The 22,830-nt window shown below is 48.0% G+C and overlaps 1 protein-coding gene across 1 annotated transcript in view; it reads left to right on the forward strand.

Moving 5' to 3' along the window:
• LOC115479066 (claudin-15-like) overlaps nucleotides 1-22,830 on the forward strand; it is a 67,454-nt gene that overhangs the window by 42,692 nt on the left and 1,932 nt on the right. The window lies entirely within an intron of this gene.

The raw sequence follows: 22,830 nt of genomic DNA on the forward strand, positions 1-22,830 counted from the left end.
ACCATTTATAGAATTCACCCTCCCCCCCAGGTGCTTTAAAATAATTTTTTTTTTAAACCCTAGCAGCTGGCACTTCTACACACAATTTTTAAGTTTTACTCAACAGGAAGTTATGTCAAAGGAGGGGCTGGGGAACTGCAGAAGGAAGATGCCAGAGTGCTGATGCAAGTAGTGTTAGATGAAACACTGTTTGTGTTTGGGAGGGGGAAACTGCCTTTAAAGGTAGATAGGGGAAGGTGGACTGAGACAGAAAGAAGAAAGAGGTTGCCAACTCTTCTTTTTTCCTTGCACACGCAACACCACCAAGTAAGCTCTGGGCCAGCTTAACTGATAGAGTCAGTGACATCATAGGCTCAGGCGTTTGGCTCCCTTTATCTCCAGCGCCCTGGGACAGAGCCGCACCTGGTCCATAGGTTAAGCCAGCCCTGCTGGCAGCAAAACACCTAAGTGCTATTCATAGTTATGCATAGCACGTATCTACAAGGGAGTCATTCACATAGGTGAGATGGGTAGGACATGGGTGGTGCTGCCACTTAAGTACATAACATGCAGATTACTGGGGGCCAATGCTCCAAGTCGGGCACTAAAGTCCACAACGCAGAAGCCCACAATGCAACAACACTACCTAAAAATAGTTCAGGAATGCTCAAATGAATCAACATGCAAATAATATGTGTGCTTAATTCATGCTATTAAACCAAAAGTAGGGGGCAGAATGTTCCTGGCACATGCACACAAAGTTTTTGCGGTAAGCATGGCTCTTGTGCACATTTATAGACAAAACCGAAAGTGTATGCACACATCAGCACTGTTATTCTGCACCTTTAAATATAAGCCTTTCAAAAATTGTTTGCACTTAAATTTTTGAAAGGCTTATATTAAGTGCAGAACAGATGTCAATGTGTGCTTCTACTTTCGGTTTTACTCGGACTAGCACACATGCTTGTTTCTCACTGTCAGTGCTTCCTTTTGCTTGCAAAAGAGGACATATTGACTAGAAATCTTCTCCTGAAAACCTTCTACTCTACCCCAGCACTGCAATATGTTTTCAGTGTTAAAGCCTTCATTTGCTTCTGGCATTGCAGCACTTCCATTTGAGCACGGGAAGGAATACTACTGACCTCATTTACATCATTTAAATACAATTTAATTACAATTTGTGGCCATCTTTGGTGTGCATGCTAACACCAGCGCTCAAGCCCTCTGAGCATTTGGCACTGTATAACATGTGCACAAACCTGGCATTAACTTCGTGTTAACACTGGCAGTAGTTTTGAGCCTGGTCCCCACTGTCAGTTACACACACTCTTTCCACATTTAGGTAGCCACAGTTACACCTGGTCTATGACTGGTCTAACACCAATACATAGGGAAAGAGTAGTGTAGCCAGCAAAGCTCTTCTGTAAAGATAACAGCAGAACGATTTATTGAAAAAATAGAACTTTAATTCTTCAAGAGACCTGGAATAGAACTATGTTTTGGCAAAAATGCTTACCTCAGGGGTCTGTCTGAAAAAATTATGAAAGGATGTAGCCAATGGTAGTCACTTGGAAAGCTGTCTTGAAAAAGATGCAATGCCAATGGAAACAAGAGTCTATACGAGACTCACAAACACAGCAAAACAAAACCAAAAAGCAATGCAGATTGCTAAATCTCAAAAATGCTGAAGGACGCCAAAATCCACACAACTGATAACTTGAAATGCCACTAAACCGCATCAAAAAACAGGCATTACTCTGTCAGTTTCTGGCTGTTTTTTAATGCAGTTTGGTGGCATTTCAAGTTACCAGTTATGTGAATTTTGGCGTCCTTCAGTGTTTTTGAAATTTAGCAATCTTCATTGCTTTTTGCATCTACTGCAATATTTGGAATTTGTGACCATTTCAAGACCCCTGACGCAGGAGGCATCATTCTTGAAGACTCTGCATAAGAATCTTACCTTTTGCCTGTGGACTGTGATTGGCATATAGAAAATAAGGAGAGAGCCCTTGTGGCCCCCCCCCCCCCCCCCGCTTCACAAGCCACCTGCAACTCAGCTGAGTACAATTCTGTGACACCAATCAACCTTGCCTTTAAATGAGTCTGTTGTGGTGAAGAGAGTTGGGACTCCCTTCTCACAGGATCAGTGAGATATTTTTGAGTTTTGGCAGGCGCTCTGTGTCCTCAGTGCAATGTGTGTTGATGCTGACTTCAGTGTGCAGCAGACAAGACAGTCTTTTGGAAGGAATCACAATGTGGGCTGTCAGGGGCAGATTGACCTGGTATATTAAATTTGCAGGGGCAGTTGTCCTTTTGGATGAAGGGGTAGTGGCAAAAGTGAACAGAGGAGAAGACTATCAGACAGGAAGCGGGTGTAGCTCTGTCCCCAGAGGTATTGCCTGCTATGGCTAATATTTCTGTTAAACCTTACCTATAAAAAACCTCTAATGCCACCTTGGACAGTGTATGATTGCCAATTACCTCACCTTCCTGGGCTCCCCCCCCCAAAAAAAAAAATACATGTGCTCTAACGTAGTATCATATTATTCCTTTTGATACAAGAGTTGTACTTGATACAAATAACTAGTTAAATAAATGTGGGTGCACTGTTTCTTTTTGGTACATTGTTACATCTGCAGCCAGTTGCTACAATCCACCTGAAAACCTCTAACCCTTTTCGATGGCATACAGCATTTGTTTGTAGAGCAGATCATTTTGAAGGTGCTGTTAGGGTTGCCAGCTGTCTCTAGATTCACCCAACAAGGTTGGTGATTAATGTAGTCTTGGGTTTACCTCTATTGAAAAGATACCAAGGAGAGCATATTTTTCAGTGGGAGATTTTGACCCCTATACAGAATTCCCCAGAGTGTGTCTTGTCTCCCTAAACCAGGAGATCATAAGACAAACACAGTTATTAACATATGACATGTGAAGGAGGTTTAATTGAGAACAGGAGATGGCATGACACCAAAAAGTTGAAGCCACTTAGTTTAGTCTATGTTTCCGCTTCTCCGCACAGCCATCGTTCTGAACACACTCAAAACAAAGCAAACAAACCTATGAGCTGCTGCATCCATATTGTCGTTCTTTATTGTTGGTAGAATTTTTATTTAATCCCACTTATATTTTCAAACATGCCAGCTTGTGTAGCATACGGATGTATACAGAGAAAGTATAACAACGGAATAACTTTTCATAGGTAGAGTAGTAATTTGTTATAAATCATAATCAGTGTGCCATTTGGAGGAGACACCCTAGCATGTGTTACATTCGTGCAGAGATTCTTTTTTTCCTTCTGGTAAAGGGCCACTAAAACATGAGAATCAGGTGCTCAACATTCAGAGATTCTATTTATTTATTTACTTATTTATGGCAGTTATATCCCACATTAAACATGAATTAGGTTGAAACCTGGGAGCATTTAAAATCTTTTTTTTTCCCCTGTGCCTAGATCAAAAGAGAAAAATGGTTTGTGGGAACTTGCACCTTTTGTTTTGTGGAATACAGTGGTATATTATAAAAATGCACTTAATATTGTTTATTACTACTATTAAAAGAAAGATATTAAATAATGAGGGCAGAGCTACCTTCATGTCAAAGTCCCAAGTCAGTCTAAATATGCCAATATTTTCCAGTTCTGTTTTATATATTTATTTCTTCGTCAAGTCAGTTTTCAACAGCATTTTCTCAGTTATTACCCAAATGCGAACACAATTATAAAGTTAATTAATAAGTTTTGGATGTTACTGAATTCTATTATTCAGTCTTACTGTATAAGTCATCACAAGGCCAAAATATAAGAAAACCAATTGGCTGCATTAAGGGTTTATAGCCCATTTAGTTATGTTTAAACAAATGAGAGATCTGCATGAAAGAAAATATTTATTTTTATTATTTTGACTTATGAAAACCACTTGTCCCTGAAACATGCTCGAAACAGAATAATCTGTTTGTACAAAAGAGAAGAAGTGAAGATGTGATTCCATGTGACCCAATGAAAGAAGAGTTTAATTTTACTTCCAATCTTTGTAACACCAAGCTTCCCAAGACAGATTACAGTGACAGTTAAGATAAATCAGTAAACAGGATATCCTCATTGAAATTTGGCCATGTATCACTGTATTGTATAGAACAGTATAGAAAAATGAGCACAAAACACAGCCTTTATTTGTGCTCTTTCCACCAGCTACAATAATTTTTGAAGCTGTTTTAGTGATACTCAGTTTTGATTTCATATTTATATCTACATATGGGATGCTTTCAAATAAATTAAAAAGCTGTCAAATAAGTAAAATTAAAAAAAAATCTTTTGTCCTTCAGCTGGAACAGCTTTTGATATTTTAAAGATGAACCATGCATAGGTAGTCCATTATTTCTAATAAACTTTTACTATTGCTTTCAATAGCATTTCCTATTGTTTTGGGAGTACTTGGGACTCTGCCTACTGCCATCAAGCTATGTCTACTGGCTTCAACCCATATAATGGGATACATGGAGGGGCATAATCAAACGGCGCCGGTGAAATCGATCGCTGGCGATCTATTTTGGCGGTGCTGCACCAGCTGGCCGGAACCATATTATTGAAAAAGATGGCCGGCCAACTTTTGTTTCGATAATACGGTTGGGGCCAGCCAAATGCCACAGATCGCCGGGTTTGAGATGGCCGACATTGTTTTTCAGCGATAATGGAAACTGGAACCGGCCATCTCAAACCCGGTCAAATCAAAGGCATTTCGCCATGGGAGGGGCCAGCATTCGTAGTGCACTGGTACTTCTGGATGTTTAGATCTAGTACAAATCAAAGTAGGGTATACACAAAAAGCAGCAAATATGAGTTATCTTGTTGGGCAGACTGGATGGACCGTGCAGGTCTTTTTCTGCCGTCATCTACTATGTTACCATGTTATGTTACTATCTTGCTGATCAGTTATGTTATGACTTACTTGTTCAGGAGTGCTGTATTTTGTGATACTGTTTTGAGAAATGTTCAAGAAAGACTTCATACAAATGAAAAAGGTCCCTGCCGTGCATTTTCCCTTGATGGCCGTCCCTGATGTGCACTTCCCTTAATAGCCATCTTTCTCTCCGAAACTGCACTTCTCTTAATGGCCGTCTTTCTCCCTGAACAGGGAAATCAAAAGTTATTGCACACTGCTTTTTTTTTTGTAGCAACAGTAGGATTTGAACCAGCCACCTCTGCATTACAAGACCAGTGATGTAACCACTTAGCCACCGCTCCACTTACTTGGGTGTCCCTCCCTTTTGATTATACCCCTCCAGGTCTCTCTCAGCCACTCACAGACAGCTTAATGCACTGTGATTGGCTGAGAGAGACCTGAAGGGGTATAATCAAAAGGGAGGAACAGTCAAGTAAGTGGAGCTGTAGCCAAGTGGTTACATCATGGCTCTTGTAATGCAGAGGTTGCTGGTTCAAATCCCTCTGCTACTACTAAAAAAAACTGTGAGCAAAAACTGTTTTGATTTCCCTGTTTGGGGAGAAAGACGGCCATTAAGAGAAGTGCACTTTCGGAGAGAAAGACATTAAGAGAAGTGCACTTTCACAGACAAAGACGGCTATTAAGGGAAGTGCACGTCAGGGACGGCCATCAAGGGAAAATGAACGGCAGGGACTTTCTTCATTTGTATGAAGTCTTTCTTGAACATTTCTCAAAACAGTATCATAAAATACAGCACTCCAGAACAAGTAAGTCATAACATAACTGATCAGCAAGATCCTTTTTTTTTTTTTTTTACGAGCTGGCTGACTGACTTCCCCTCCTAGGAAGGAAATGGGTTTTTTTTTGGTGGGAGGGGGTTGGTGACCACTGGGGGAGTAAGGGGAGGTGATCCCCGATTCCTTCCGGTGGTCATCTGGTCAGTTTGGGCATCTTTTTGAGACTTGGTCATGAAAATAAATAGACCAAGTAAAACCAGCCAAATGCTCGTCATCGCCGGTTTTCTTTTTTCCATTATCAGCTGAAGCCGGCCATCTCATCAGCACGCCCACATCCCGCCTTCACTACCCTGCCGACACGCCCCCTTGAAGTTTAGCCGCCTCCACAACAGAATGCCGGTGAGTGTGTCCAAAAATCGGCTTTCGATTATACCAATTTGGCCGGTTTTAGGAGATGGCCGGCCATCTCCCGATTTGTGTCGGAAGATGGCCGGCTATCACTTTCGAAAATAAGCTGGATAGCCTCCTACCATCTCCTGTCCTCAATCTAACCCCCTTGTCTGTTCCATTGTGTCCATGCCCCACCCCTTCTCCACTGTCTCTGTAACACTTGTCTGCCAGCCCCAAGACAATGAACAGTTTCAAATCTTGCAGCTGACACTTCATGCCTGTTAATCTGGCAGCAGGAAGTAACAGCTGTGAGATATGAAGTTGTTTGTGCCTAAGTGCAGGTACAGGAAAAGCTAAACAGTGATTCCTGAGTCCCCCACATTCTGTGGGAGGTTCCTGATATGAAGGGACTTGTAGTCAAAACTACAGGTTCATGTATGCAGTCATAAGTGCCAGCTCAGTAGGTACAGTGGGCACTGAGCACCCCCAATATTGACCATGCTCTTCCACTATCTCCAGAGAAGGGTAACTAGTGTTGTATAAAACACAGTCAATCATTTTGAAAAGTTGGCTCCTATGCATGCAGTGGAGAATGGACCAACCCTATCCACTGAATCTGGAGTCAGTTGGCAACCTTAATCTCAGCAGCAGGCTCAACCTCAGTTAACCACACTCCAGCCCACCCTAACCAAACACTGATAGCAGCCTCAGCCTCTTTCAACCCTATTCCCAACCGTTCAACAGCCTCCCTAAAATTACCACTACCATAGCAGCGGTCTCCGCCTCTCTCTACCTCATCTCACCCTACCCCACACCATGAAAGTGGTACTCCCTATTTCTTTCTAATAGTTATTGTTCCAGCAGAAGTCTCAGCCTTCATCAACCCCCTCCCCCAAACAAAAACCTCTTAACCACAGCCTGTTTTTAAACCTTTGACATACCAGCAGCAGTCTCAGCCTCCCTTAAGCTCCTTCCCATGGTAGGAGCAGTCTCACTGTCTTTCAAAATCCTTCCATCCTAGTGGCAATCTCAGCTCAGGGGTATTGGGGGGGGGGGGGTTCAAGAGGGACATTTCCTCTCTCCCCCCTCCTCAGATTCTTATCAGTGTGGCCCTTTCTATTGCTACCTGCTTTATAGAAATCAGTGTTGGGAATGCAAAACATTACTTTGCCCTGCCCCCCCAGAAAAATTCTTCCCTATACTACTGAAACAGGCTAGTAAATCAGAAGACAAAAGGCCAAATTTGGTTCCAAACAAGGCAACTTTATTGCTAGCAAGTGAACAGTACCGAGTAGTCTCAGGACACTGTGTGTCGCAAATCACCTGACACTTACATTTATACTTCCCTACTGGGCCTGCGCACTAGGCCCCTTACACGTCACATTTGGCATGCGCAGTAAACAGTTGTAGTTCATACAGTGCATAACTGTAGTTCTCAGTACGTACACACGTCATAATACTGAAAAGATACTGGCAAGAGAAACGAAACTTAGCAGCTTATTCTACATACACACAATGCTCCTTTCTAGCACAGGAGATAAGACTCGTCGGCTCAGAGATGCAGGGCGGGGGTGTTAGCACCCTCCAAGGCCACCTATTCATGGGGCATCTACGTGCAAGCTGATCTCGTATACGCCTTGCTACTACAGTTACAGTTACAAGCTATATGTCTAATAGCCCTGCATTCTGTCTTACATTAGTAAACAACAAAACTGAGTAAGGCACAATGGTCCAGTGCAGTGATAAAGTATGGCTAAAAGCCAAAAGCAGAGGTAGAATACATAAGTATACAGTGGGGGAAATAAGTATTTGATCCCTTGCTGATTTTGTAAGTTTGCCCACTGACAAAGACATGAGCAGCCCATAATTGAAGGGTAGGTTATTGGTAACAGTGAGAGATAGCACATCACAAATTAAATCCGGAAAATCACATTGTGGAAAGTATATGAATTTATTTGCATTCTGCAGAGGGAAATAAGTATTTGATCCCTCTGGCAAACAAGACCTAATACTTGGTGGCAAAACCCTTGTTGGCAAGCACAGCGGTCAGACGTCTTCTGTAGTTGATGATGAGGTTTGCACACATGTCAGGAGGAATTTTGGTCCACTCCTCTTTGCAGATCATCTCTAAATCATTAAGAGTTCTGGGCTGTCGCTTGGCAACTCGCAGCTTCAGCTCCCTCCATAAGTTTTCAATGGGATTAAGGTCTGGTGACTGGCTAGGCCACTCCATGACCCTAATGTGCTTCTTCCTGAGCCACTCCTTTGTTGCCTTGGCTGTATGTTTTGGGTCATTGTCGTGCTGGAAGACCCAGCCACGACCCATTTTTAAGGCCCTGGCGGAGGGAAGGAGGTTGTCACTCAGAATTGTACGGTACATGGCCCCATCCATTCTCCCATTGATGCGGTGAAGTAGTCCTGTGCCCTTAGCAGAGAAACACCCCCAAAACATAACATTTCCACCTCCATGCTTGACAGTGGGGACGGTGTTCTTTGGGTCATAGGCAGCATTTCTCTTCCTCCAAACACGGCGAGTTGAGTTCATGCCAAAGAGCTCAATTTTTGTCTCATCTGACCACAGCACCTTCTCCCAATCACTCTCGGCATCATCCAGGTGTTCACTGGCAAACTTCAGACGGGCCGTCACATGTGCCTTCCGGAGCAGGGGGACCTTGCGGGCACTGCAGGATTGCAATCCATTATGTCGTAATGTGTTACCAATGGTTTTCGTGGTGACAGTGGTCCCAGCTGCCTTGAGATCATTGACAAGTTCCCCCCTTGTAGTTGTAGGCTGATTTCTAACCTTCCTCATGATCAAGGATACCCCACGAGGTGAGATTTTGCGTGGAGCCCCAGATCTTTGTCGATTGACAGTCATTTTGTACTTCTTCCATTTTCTTACTATGGCACCAACAGTTGTCTCCTTCTCGCCCAGCGTCTTACTGATGGTTTTGTAGCCCATTCCAGCCTTGTGCAGGTGTATGATCTTGTCCCTGACATCCTTAGACAGCTCCTTGCTCTTGGCCATTTTGTAGAGGTTAGAGTCTGACTGATTCACTGAGTCTGTGGACAGGTGTCTTTCATACAGGTGACCATTGCCGACAGCTGTCTGTCATGCAGGTAACGAGTTGATTTGGAGCATCTACCTGGTCTGTAGGGGCCAGATCTCTTACTGGTTGGTGGGGGATCAAATACTTATTTCCCTCTGCAGAATGCAAATAAATTCATATACTTTCCACAATGTGATTTTCCGGATTTAATTTGTGATGTGCTATCTCTCACTGTTACCAATAACCTACCCTTCAATTATGGGCTGCTCATGTCTTTGTCAGTGGGCAAACTTACAAAATCAGCAAGGGATCAAATACTTATTTCCCCCACTGTAAGTCCATCAATAGGCACAAAACATGAGGTTGTTCTGGTAGGCAGTAGTATTCGGGTAGTATCCGGTGTTCCACTCCTACAATTCCCCCCTTTTGATACTAGACAGTCATTCTGATGGAGAGTATCATTTCCAGAACCCTAAAACAGAAAGGAGAGACAAGAAGTATTAGCAAGGAGGTCACAAGGAGCCCTAAGCCTTTGTGCAGCCGCTGGTTACTTCGCCGGGGTTGAGACGGAGGGCCCCTAGTGGAATCCCCCCCCCCTTTGTAGCCGGTCTTATGCTGGCACAAGGGTATTGGCTCATAAACTGATTCGGGAGGACAGAAGTCCGCGTCAGCCACAAGGTTCTTCTTCGTCAGCCTGGGGAATGGGGGAATACACCTGGAGAGCCATAAGTTGGGCAGCAGCCCGGCGGTCAGCGATACTTTCCATGGTGGAGCGGAGACACCTGAAAACTAAGGGAAGAGACAAAGGAATTAGTAAACAGGACAGCAGAAATAGGCCACCCATGACCAGGAGGCCTTGCAGGCTCCCGGAAGTTGGCAACCAGCTGGTAAGGGAGGAAGTCCAATCCCAAGCGCTGTTCTAGGTTTGGACGGGGACGTGGGCTAATTTGACCATACGGTCAGTTATCTCGCTGATGACTTGGCTTTGGTCATCAATCTGTAAGCAGCAATTACTGAGGTTAAACTTGCCACACACCCCGCCTTCCTGGGCTAAGAGGTAGTCGAGGGCCAAGCGATTTTGGTAAACTGCGGTAATGAGCTTAGTGTTCTGTCGGGCTAAAATGTTGAGGGCAAGTGCCGAATCGTTGGTAAGGATCTCGAGCACTGCCTGCAAGCGGATAATGCGATTCAGCATGTAGATAGGAGTACGGTACCCGTATGTGCCATCTTCAGCCCAGGTGGCCGGTCCATAGTAATGAATGATACGTTCTGGCGGCCACTCGTTGTCTTTCCAGTCTCCAATTTGGACTTTAGGTTTGGTGCTTATAAGAGACCGTTTGCGTCTGGCAATGCTATCAGGCCCCTTTTCCACGTACAGGGGGATGCCTAACGTCTCGCCGACTTGCAGGGGCAGAAGGAAGAAACTAGGTCGGACGGTGCCTAAGAGACAGGTACCGTACCAGCGGGCCGGGAGCTGTTCATAGGCCCTGCGCCCGCAAATATAGTAGTAGCCCTCCGGGGCTACCCATTTAAGGGAGGCATTCCCTCCGTGTGTCCACGTTGCGTTCAAGGTGGGTTCATTCCAGATGGGCTCCGGGGCGGGCAGGCGGTCCGTCTGCCACCAGGTATGTCGACTGCCGTTAAACTGAAGGACCCCCGTGCAAGCGGAATCTCCCACGGGTACAGAATAACGCTTCGATGGCGCTCGACTAGCGCAGAGGGTACCGATGATATTGGTTCTCAGGGCCCATTTGTACGGCTTCAGGCGCTGGGGAAAGGTAATGTTAGTAGTGTTGAGCGCATCCCATGTTTGCTGTCAGACCTCCTTCGCTTCCCAAGGCCATTGCTCACCCATGTCCGTGCCTCCACAGACGAAACAGTTGGTAATTCCCAGGGAGAAGGCGATGTTTTCGGCCAGGTTGAGGAACATATTCCGCGCTTCTGTGGAGATGGGGAACTTAGTCGCTGCTTCTTCAGCGCGAGCGATTTCATCGAATACCTCTTGGTACCCAACGACAGTAGTCTGGTAGTGCGTGGGAGGCTTTGTTTCAAGGCTTTGATATATGGTAATATACGTCAGCGGATCCATCCCTCCGCCGTCAATGCCAAGGCCCCACGTTCCTCTCCAGGGCATGTCGTGGCCTCGGATGGGCCAGTCCAGGGACACATAGTTACCAGAACCTCGACGAAATTCGCCCAGGCCGGTGCATCCGGCATATCCTCCTCCTGTATAAGCGCATACTCGTTCCCAGCCCGAGGCTCGAGTGTCGCCGGCACAGGGGAGCCAAACCCAAGGGGAGCAGCATCTCATATCTGGACTGAAGGGGCAGACATACTTGTGGTCGTTCACATATGCCTGACACCAACTTTGGCTTCCACACTTACGGGACCAAGGGTGTTTGTCCATGGCGGCGCAAACGTCGAAGGTGAGTGTAGCCACAGTTGGGATACCGCCAGCAAGGATGCGAGTGGAATTTACGTAATACAGAATGCCATCACCTTCAACTCCCGGGGGCCCGGCCACATACGCAGGGAGTCCTACACTGAGGGTGACATTGTAGTATCTTGGCTTGGTGGGACTATGGCAGACAGTGAGGTTGCCTTGGAGACATCTGTGGAACTGTTGGAGGCCATCCGGGGTGATGATGGCGCACGCCGGAAGGAGCTTGCAATTACCTTCCGGGGGCTGCGTCTGGTGGATGAGGGTGGTAACTAGGTGATATCCTCCCTCTATACGATGGCGCACCAGGCGCAAGCATTCAGTGCAATTCTGGCTCAGGGTGGTAGGATAGCTCGGGACTGAGCAAAGGAGGAGGAGTAGGCTCAGCATTATATATATGGTGGGAGGTATCCGAGCCTTTGCAGCAAGAAGACAATGAGGCCCACGATGAAGGCTGCAATGAACACAGAGCCAAAGACGCAGTGGGTCCAAAAGCTGAGCTCCTGTTGCGAGGCAGGCATGAATCTGTCGGTTCACGTCTTTCTTAGGGTCAGCCGTAGTGGAGCGTCAGGATGTTGATGCGCAGTCCAACGCTTCGGGGCGCTGCTAGTAGGAGCAGCAGGCTTCAATCGGGTCCAATGTATCCACACTGGGTTTCCTGCAATTTTAACAGCGGTTGGGGTCGTTAGGAGAACAAGGGAGGGCCCTTTCCATTTGGGTTTCAGACAGTCAGAGTCATCCCACTCTTTCACCCACACCTCCTCTCCTACCCTGAACCGGTGTATAGGACTGGTAAAAACCAGGGGAGCTACTCTCTCAGTGTATTGCTGGATGTTCTGCACTACCTCGTGTAAGGCTTTCATCTGTCTCACTAAGGAATTCTCGCCCTGTATCTGCAGGGAGTCGGGGAAAGAGGGTAGTGGCGGTGGCCTAGCGTACATCATCTCGTAAGGGGTAAGGCCGGTAGCCTTGGGGGTACACCTGAGATGTAGCAAGGCCAGTGGAAGCAGGTCGGGCCATTTGGCTTTGGCTTCTTGACATAGCTTGGCTAGCTGGTTCTTCAAGGATCGGTTAGCTCTCTCCACTATTCCACTGCTCTGGGGTCTCCAGGCACAATGCAACTTCCAATCGAGGCCCAGTCTTGTACTGAGCTGTTGAGTTACTTCACTGGCAAAGGCTGGCCCGTTGTCGGAGTTTATCTGCTTGGGGAGACCGTATCTGGGTAGGATATGATGAATCAGTAGGGAGGTGACTTCTTTAGCCATTTCCGTTCTAGTGGGCTGGGCTTCAATCCATCCGGTGTACGTACACACTGCGACTAGGATGGCTTTGTAGCCCCGGGCCGGGGGCATATGCGTGAAGTCAATCTGGCAAACGTGAAAAGGGCTAGTGCCCCGGAGCACGTGTCCTGGCGCAGGACTGGGTCCTGTTCGGGGGTTATTCCGGGCACAAGTTACACATTGACTGGAAGCGTTTTTGGTCCACAGAGACAGTTTGTTGATGTAGTAGGTCTTCTCAAGTAGGCGCCCCAGAGCGTCCCTGCCCAGGTGGGTGCGATCATGAGCCTCTTTGGTCACTGCCCAGGCCAGGGCTTCGGGTATCCATATGCGCCCGTCCTGTAGTATCCACCATCCATTGCGTGATTCCAGGCCCTCTTGTCGGGCCCACTCCGTTTCTTGGGGGGTGTAGATAGGGGTCTCTGCGGGGAGCTGGACGACGAGTACGGGGTCAGAAGGATGAGATGAGTAAGGGAGCTGACTTGCCCTTTTTGCGGCATCATCCGCCCGTTGGTTACCACGGGCGATAGGGTCCGTCCGGCCGGTGTGGGCCCTACAATGCATCACAGCTACTTTCTTTGGCTTCCAGACTGACTCGAGTAGTTGGCAAATCTCGGTGGCATTTGCGAGTCCTTTTCCCTCAGCTGTCAGAAATCCCCTCTCCTTGTACAGGGCTCCATGCACCTGGAGGGTGAGGAAGGCGTATTTGGAGTCGGTGTAGATATTAACAACTTTTCCTTCAGCCCACAGGAGGGCTTTGGTGAGGGCGATCAGCTCCGCCTTCTGGGCTGACGTTCCGGGCGGCAGGGCCATAGCCTCGATCACGTGATCCTCAGATACAACAGCATAGCCAGCTCTTCGACTTCCCTCTATTACTTGGCTGCTTCCATCGGTGAACAGGGTAATGCCCCCTTGCCAGGGTTGGTCCTTGAGGTCAGGTCTGCTAGAATGCACAGTGGCCATTACCTCCTCACAGTCGTGGAATGGTAGTTCAGGGGCCGGAAGGAGAGTGGCGGGATTGAGGTTAGTTGTGTCCAGGATCCGCACCTCCGGATTTTCGCACAGGAGGGCTTGGTATTTAACCAGTCGGGAGTTGGTCATCCATCTGGGTCCGTGACTCTCGAGTAGGCCGCAGATGGCGTGGGGTGTGGTCACAAAGAGTGTCTGGCCAAACGTGAGTTTATTGGCCTCGTGTATCAACAGACAGGCCGCCGCAATGCTTCGGAGGCAGCCCGGCCATCCTCGTGCCACGTTGTCCATGCCCTTGGAGAGGTATGCTACAGGGCGTTGCCAGGTGCCGACCAGTTGGGTGAGGACTCCAAGTGCCAATCCCTTCTTTTCGTCGATGAACAAGTGGAACGGCTTAGTCACATCTGGCAGTCCGAGCGCTGGTGGGGCCACAAGGGCCTCCTTGAGGTCCTGAAGGGCTTTCAGTTCGTGTTTCTCCCACTGGAGATTTTGGCCCTCGAGTTCAGGTCCTTTCAGTTTGGCGTACAAGTCTTGGGTCAGGACAGCGAAGTTGATGACCCAGAGCCGGCAGTATCCAGCGGCTCCGAGGAGTGCCCGCAATTCCTTCTTATTCGCAGGGGTGGGTTGGTTGCGGATGGCTTGGGTTCGGGGGGTACCGAGCCTTCGGGTTCCTTCTCGGAGGCGAAACCCCAGATACTCGACTTCGATCTCGCATATCTGGGCCTTTTTGCGACTGGCCCGGTACCCCTGGGCTTCCAGGGTTTTCAAGAGGTAAAGGGTAGCTTCTGCACAGTCCGTGTACGTTTCACGGGCCACTAATAAGTCATCCACGTATTGGACGACCGGCCCGTATTCGTCCTGGTACGTTTTCAGGTCCTGGGCAAGTTGGTCACCAAAGAGGGTGGGTGAATTCTTGAACCCCTGGGGGAGCCGGGTCCATGTGAGTTGCTGTTTATTTCCAGTCTGTAAGTCTTCCCACGTGAAGGCAAACAACTTCTGGCTGTCGGCAGCAAGGGGGATGGAGAAGAAGGCGTCCTTCAGATCAATGACACTATACCACTTGCTGTGGGCTGGCACTTGGGCTAGAATGGAGTAAGGGTTCGGTACGAGGGCAACTATGTCGGCTACCTGGTTGTTGACTTTCCTCAGGTCCTGGACGGGTCTGTATTCTGATGTGCCTGGCTTCTTAACGGGCAGTAATGGGGTGTTCCACGCGGATCTGATCGGTTTAAGGACCCCCTGTTGAAGAAGTTTGTGTAAGTGAATTTGCATACTATGCCGGGCCGCATAAGGGATATGGTATTGTCCTTGGTTAACGACTTGGGCATTTGGTTTGAGTTCAATCCATATGGGGATAGCATTTACGGCCAGTCCACCTGAGTTCACTTCTGCCCATACATTAGGCACTTCATCCATTAGGGCCCGCCTCTGCTGGGCAAAAGGGGTGTTCTGGTCATACCGACAGTCGCCGGCCCCTACAGTTGGGAGGGCGTGTAGCCTCCATTCTTCTCTCACTGGGCAGACAAGTGTTACTGGCCGATCTTCAAAGCTAGCTTCCACCTCCCCCGTGGTCTTGAACTTCAAGGTGGCCTGGAGCTTACAGAGTAGGTCTCGACCAATCAAGGGGACTGGGCATCCGGGGATGTGTATGAACTGATGAGACACCATCGTCCCTCCGATCTGAACTTGGCGTTCCTTGAGGAGGGGCGCCGCAAGGGACTTCCCGGAAGCCCCCACAATTGGTATGGTTTCTTTTGTGGCCGGGGCTATGGCAGTGGTGATTACAGATCGTTGGGCCCCCGTGTCTAGTAAAGCTCTCATTAACTGCGTCCCCACCCGAATTTCCACCAGAGGGTCAGTGGGGACTCTGCCCTCCCGGTCTCTTCATGCGGTACTGTCCCGGGTAGCGTCAACAGCCATCTGCCATTCCCTTTGGTCATCCCATCCTCGACCTTCTCGGCCTCGGCCCCGGCCTCGTCTGGGGCCCCCTGTGCGGTCGTTAGTCCCCTCCTCTCTCGGGCGGTCCCATGGTTCCTCCTCTCTCGGGCGGTCCCGTATCTCCTCTGGGCAGTCAGCCCACCAGTGCCCTTCTTGCCGACAATTTGCACACTGGTTACGTCCTATGGGGGACCGTGTTCCTCTTGTCCTTTTGCCCCTCCCCTTTGGTCTAGACCTCAGGCGCTCTTCCAGTACCGTGGCCAACACATCCGCCTTCTCCCGCATCCGTCTGGTCGATTCCTTCCGGGCCTCCGTCTTCTCTTCTTGGTCGTGATATCCGAATACGCGATCAGCTATAGCTTTTAGTTGGCTGATGCTCATCCCTTCAAACCCCTCCGTTCTCTGCAGCTTTCTTCGTATATCTGGTGCTGACTGACTAACAAAACTCATAACCACGGTTGGGAGGTTCTTGGGATCTTCAGGGTTTATTGGACTGTGCCTTCTGAATGCCTCCATAAGTCGTTCAAGGAAGTCCCCCGGACTCTCGTCCTTCAGTTGGACTACACTATGGATTTTCCCCATATTTGTAACCTTCTGCTTCCCCTTCTTCAAGGCTGCCAGGTACGCCTGCTGATACCGGCGGATAAAGGCCTGGCCTTCAACGGTCCGGTAATCCCACGCAGGGGCAGCGAGGGGCGCCTCCGTTTCTATTAGATTCTGTAAGTTAGCATGAGTCGGGTTTGCATCCCGAACAGCTTGCTCCATATTCTGTTGTAAGAGACGGCGTTCTTCCGTGGTCAGAATATGGGCGCTCAATTGTCTAAGGTCTCCCCACGTAGGATTATAGCTGTATATAATGCCTTCCACTAATTCTACCAACTGCTCGGGCTTCTGGTCGTAAGATGGCCCATGCAATTTCCAATTGTACAAGTCGGCACTGGAGAAGGGAACGTGGCTATAAACTGTTGATTCAATGGGCTGACCCCCTTCTTCTGTCGGGTTTGGGGTAAAAGTGGTAGATAGTCGGACTGGGTATATATTGATGGGCCCCCCTTTACGGCCGGGAGGGATGGCCTTCTGTGGACTTAATTGGGGAAACCGGGTAATGTTCTTCACCCCCCGTGTACTCTTCCGGGTAGTCGCGTGGCCCGTTGGTTCAGGTGAGGCTGGTCGGGGAATCTCTTCGGCCTCCGACTCTGACCCGGAGGCTCCGGCGTTATCCGGGCCCTCTGCTAGGCCCGCGAAGCCGGGGTACATAGGGGCATATGGCGGTGGCGCAATATCGTCTTCGTATGCTTCCGTCGTAGCAAGTATCGGGGCCTTTGGGGGCTTCTTTTCGGGCAAACCCTGAACTTTCCCTCGGGTTTCCTTCGGGGTTTTCATTCTAGAAAGTGTGTTGGTAGTACTGGGCGTGGTTTCTGCCTTAACAATGGTAGCAGGGGGCGTGGTCTCAGTGGCCTCTACGCTAGGGGCGGTCGGCCGTATAGGGGCGGTCCCTGCGGCCTTCTGAACGGCAACGGTTGCCGGGCTTTGGAGAGCGAAGGCATAGGTCGGCAGGGCTTTAAGTTTAGTTTTCCGGCCCTTCCTCTGCTTCACCACCATAAGGGCGGCTTTCTCTACCTTCCGTTGGGCCCAAGCCGGCGGATCCCGGACCACATCCAACCACGCTTGGATGTATGGAATGTCCTCGGGGCAGCCTGGGTTCCCTTCAACTATGACAATATTCATGACCGCCGCCACCTTTTCATACTCAAATGACCCTCCCGGGGGCCATTCAGCAATCCCTAGCCCTGGCCACATAAATTGACATCGCTGTATCATCCCGGCCCTGCTACATTTATCTTGATCGAACACTTCGCTAAAGTGTTTCGTCATTAAATCTAACGGTGTGGACCCACCCCCGCCCATCCTAACCTGAGTGCCAAAGGACAGGTGACGGACAAAGGGGGAAAGGGGTGGTGGAGGAGTAAGGGGTCTCGTTCCACCAGACACAAAAGGTTCAACACTCGGCCTGACCAGATCGCGGTCGCCCGGCCTGGAACTGCAAGCCCATTCACACACTTTCATACGCCACAAGAAACCCTCCCGTTCGCCGCTCGGTTTCGTCGTCGGAGCCTAGTGAGTTTCGGGACCTAGTCTTATACCAATAGTCCGTATTAGTCACTGGCTAAAAGAGGGTGATCACGCCTCTTCTTCGGTCCTTACTGGGCCGGTCACTACGTAGAGTATACTCGCCTGTCCGCCGGGGTCGCAGGCCGCGCCGTCGTACGCTTCTCTGTGAAATAGAAAAAGGTGCCTTGCCGGAACCACACAGCCCCCTCTACAGTCGGGCGGAGTTGATCGGCCCTCCTCCGGGAGATGGACGCTGAAATCAGCGGTGGCCACTCACCACCTTCTCGGAAGGGGATCGATGACCCGATCCGACCGCAGTGGGGGAGGGGAAGAATATAATCCGATTTCCCTTTTGATAACACTCCTGGCTGGCTCGCCAATGAAACAGGCTAGTAAATCAGAAGACAAAAGGCCAAATTTGGTTCCAAACAAGGCAACTTTATTGCTAGCAAGTGAACAGTACCGAGTAGTCTCAGGACACTGTGTGTCGCAAATCACCTGACACTTACATTTATACTTCCCTACTGGGCCTGCGCACTAGGCCCCTTACACGTCACATTTGGCATGCGCAGTAAACAGTTGTAGTTCATACAGTGCATAACTGTAGTTCTCAGTACGTACACACGTCATAATACTGAAAAGATACTGGCAAGAGAAACGAAACTTAGCAGCTTATTCTACATACACACAATGCTCCTTTCTAGCACAGGAGATAAGACTCGTCGGCTCAGAGATGCAGGGCGGGGGTGTTAGCACCCTCCAAGGCCACCTATTCATGGGGCATCTACGTGCAAGCTGATCTCGTATACGCCTTGCTACTACAGTTACAGTTACAAGCTATATGTCTAATAGCCCTGCATTCTGTCTTACATTAGTAAACAACAAAACTGAGTAAGGCACAATGGTCCAGTGCAGTGATAAAGTATGGCTAAAAGCCAAAAGCAGAGGTAGAATACATAAGTATAAGTCCATCAATAGGCACAAAACATGAGGTTGTTCTGGTAGGCAGTAGTATTCGGGTAGTATCCGGTGTTCCACTCCTACACTACTGTCTCAGCTTCCTTCCCAGCCACAAGTTGTTCCTCCTATCCCATAAACCTTTGTTACCAGTTGAGTCCATACCCAATGTCTGATCACTGGGAGAGCAACAATTGTTGACAAGAGCTAGCCAGAGTCAGCATGCTAATGCTTCATTCTAAAGCCCTATCAGGACTCTCCTGGGTTCCTTGTGGAAGGTGGAGCCTGAGAGCAGAGTGCACTGATTCAATCTCTGGCTGAGAGAAATAAGTAGTGGGACAGAAGTGATGTCACATTTGGTTGAAAGACAGATTTCTTATTGCTGTTTCATGGATTAGTATTTGAGGAATAATATGATTTTACACAAATCTGATTGTCATCATAAATTACACATACAATTTTGTGGATATACAATTGCATAATTCAATGGGTTGTACAGTACTTAAGATAGGACTGCCAACTAGATCCAGATTTGCAAGACAACGTTGATCCAGTCCTGGGTTTTCCCCAGTGCAAGCGGGGTCTTGTAGTTCTGATTTCTGCATTGCATGCCTTAAGAGAAAAGCAAGACTACAAGTCCCAACATGCATTGGGGTAAACTCAGGACTGGATCAACCCTGTCCTGTGAATCTGGATCCAGTTGGCAGCCTTAACTTAAGAAAAAGCAAAACTGAAAGCGTATGCATGCAATGGGATAATATAAGGCATCTATTTGGCAAATTTGGAACCAAATAGTAACCTGAGAAACTGTTACAAAACCATGTGCTGGAATTTTGCAAAAGAAAACATTTAGGGACTAAGGCCCTGATGCACAAAGACAGCCGTAAAATACGTCTGCCTCGCTGCACGGATCCCCCTTTGTGCAACCTTGCTGTTTGTGAGATGCACTAGACCGCCACTGTTACCCCGGTGCTACAATGGCCCCTGACTCCCCCCCCCCCCCATCAAATCTTTTTTTAAACTTTCCCTGGTGGTCCAGTGGACTACGACCTCCCCCTACCCACCATGATCCTGGAACCTATTAAAGTATTTTCCCTAGTGGGCCGGTGGACCATGACCCCCGGTGTTTAGCCCTACCCAGTGCATCCCAGAATGCACTGGGCAGGGCCTGGGCACCACCATTTTGTTCCGGGCAGGCCCAAGGAAGGAGGGAGCCATTGCTCCTGCCTCCACCTTGTTGTAAGGTACAGGGAGGGGCGGGGGTGTAGATCGAGTGTGGGAAGGGTGTGCCTCTTCAGGGGAAGGGGTTTGGTCCACTGGACCACCAGGGAAAATTTTTTTTAAAGGTTCCGAGGTCACGGGGGGGGGGGGGTGATGTGGTCCATTGGACCATCATGGAAAATTTTTAAAAAATTCAGGGGGGGCACCAGGAGGTGAGAGGTAGAAGGCAAAAGCAGGCAACCTTTATAGCTTCCTGCTTATGCTTCTCTCCTTTCAGACAGCTCCACAGCAGTCATAAAATTTCCTCATTAAATTAGGGCTGCTCTGGAGCTGTGTATCCTGTGGAATACACATTTGATTACTAATGGGTTCATTAGAATACTAATGAGCTAATTGTAATACATTTGCATGGGGTTCTGGGTGGCTGCTAACGACACATGTTAGAACCATGGAAAACCCCTTTGTGCATTCCTAGCTACCTAAACATTTGCTAGAACCAGTCTAAAGCAAACGTTAATAGCAAGGGTAAGCTTTGTGTATCTGGCCCTAAGAACTTAAAGGATTTCAGGGAGGAGTGTCTGTCTTGACTAGGGTTGCCAATTAAATCCAGATTTGCCCAACAGGGTTGATCAAGTCCTGGGCTTACTCCATTGCATGCAGTGACTTGCAGTTTTGATTTCCCCACAGGATTCCCTTAAAAAAGCAAGACAAGTCCTCCATAACCTTTCACTTTTTCTCTCCATGTTAAATTAAAATCAAGCAGCTGGCTTGAGTCTTAGTAGCTTCCAGACAGAAGCACAGTTTTCTGTTCCAAAATTTAATTCAGACCCAGCACTTAGCTGATTCTTTTGATGCCCCGCAGAGCCAATCTAAGAGCATCAAAACTGCCTCTATCAAACTATTTGCCATTTCTTTGAAGATTTAGACATCCACCATGTAAACACACTCCCAGCAGGCAGATTTTACAACAATTCAGAATTTTGGTTTGCATGCCAATCACTCTTCAACTTCAGACCTAGTAAGTACTTATCTGAGATAAAATCAGAGACAAGATTGATTAATTGAATATTTAATCCTAAATAAAGTTCAGCAGCAGCTTATACAGAAATAATTTACATAAATCTATAAATATAGACAGTCAACAGCAAGTATAGGAGAACAAAAGCTGGAGTATAAATTAAATACAAAACTTTAAATTAATAACCTGTCAGGCTACTGTGTAAGCTATCTGGCTATTTATTCAGGTCTATGTACTAGTGTGGTTTTAGTGTTAATTCCTGCATTACACCTGCATTAACTGGGGTATTATCTGCATGCACATTAGTCCTGATAGAATATTTAGGGCCCTATTTACTAAGGTGCGCTAGCATTTTTAGCGTGTGCTAAAAATTAGCATGCACTAACTGTGTAGACGCCCATAGGAATATTATAAGCATCTACACAGTAAGCCTGCACTAATGATTAGTGCATGCTAAAAATTATATCACGTCTCTAGCATAGCTTAGTAAACAGGGCCCTAAGACACATGCAAATGACCTAAGTTTTAACAATATAGGTGTAGATAGTTAAAAGCATTTATCTGGGTAGCAGCATTTGCTATCCGGATAAATGCCACTGAAAGAGATTATTTGGCAACACTATCCACATACTGCTGCCAAATGACTTTACAGATTACTTCAGCACTATCTGGATAGTGCTGGGGAGATCCAAGGTAGAATCAGTGGAGCAGTGGTGTAGCTATGGGGGCCTGGGCCCCCCCTAAATTGACTCTGGGGCCCCCAGTTTGGCTGGTGGGGGTCCCCAACCCCCACCAGCTAAAGTGTTTGTCCTGCACTGGTCTCACATTGCTTGGCACCCTGTCCTGTTTTCACAGTGGTGGGGGGGGGGGGGCAGAAGCAGTGGCAGGAGGGCGGCTGCGGGGAGGTGGTAGCAGCCGTGGGGGAGGGGAGCAGAAGTGGTGGCAGGAGGGTGGTGGCGGGGAGGAGGCCAAAATGTGCCCCCCCCCCCACCTTGGGCTCTGGCCACCCCTCTTGTCATGGTCTGGTTACACCCCTGCAGTGGAGACACAAGTTATCCAGATAGCAGTAATTTTCAATGTTATCCAGATCACTTAGGACAACAAAAAAGCTGTCCTAACTGCTATCCAGACGGTGGCAAATATCGCTGCTATCCAGATTGTGCTGGCAGTTCACTTCTCTGTCTGGATATTCAGCAACAGCCACTAACCAGTTTTGATGCTGAACAGTGGCTGCCACTGAATATTCAGATTATTTTGCCCACAGTGCCTCTGACCTCTAAAAAATACTGACTGCCACTGTTTATAATTAGGATCTGTCTCACCCATTTGCGCAGCGGAAGCCATGGGCTCTCTGTACTATCCTAGAGAGAACTGCAAATCCCCTCTAGATACTTAATTACCCCAACCCTGTATCTGCTCATGACAGGCTTACACCATCAAGGCAGTATAGACCCTTGTAATTAGAAAGGAACCCAGTATGTAGTAGATATAATAAGATAGTTTATTACAATCTTACCAATGGTAATACAGGTGAGTCAAGCATTCACATAATGGAGCAGCATATCATGGCACGTCTTCCTTCTCTGGTCTTCTTCTTCTCTTCTCTGATCTAATACCCCTCAAACTGCTGCTTGTATACAATGTTGGCCCTATTCATTTCAATGGACCCCAGCTGTCTCAACAGGGCTCCTAGCCCTTATCAGTTGATCAGAATGACTTCATATGTTCCCAAACCTTCCTCTAGACCCCCTTTGGATGTTCTCACCCGGGGTGCAGCTGACCCAGCACTATCTCTACACAATCAT

This window comes from Microcaecilia unicolor, chromosome 10, assembly GCF_901765095.1.
Source record: "Microcaecilia unicolor chromosome 10, aMicUni1.1, whole genome shotgun sequence".
NCBI lineage: Eukaryota > Metazoa > Chordata > Amphibia > Gymnophiona > Siphonopidae > Microcaecilia > Microcaecilia unicolor.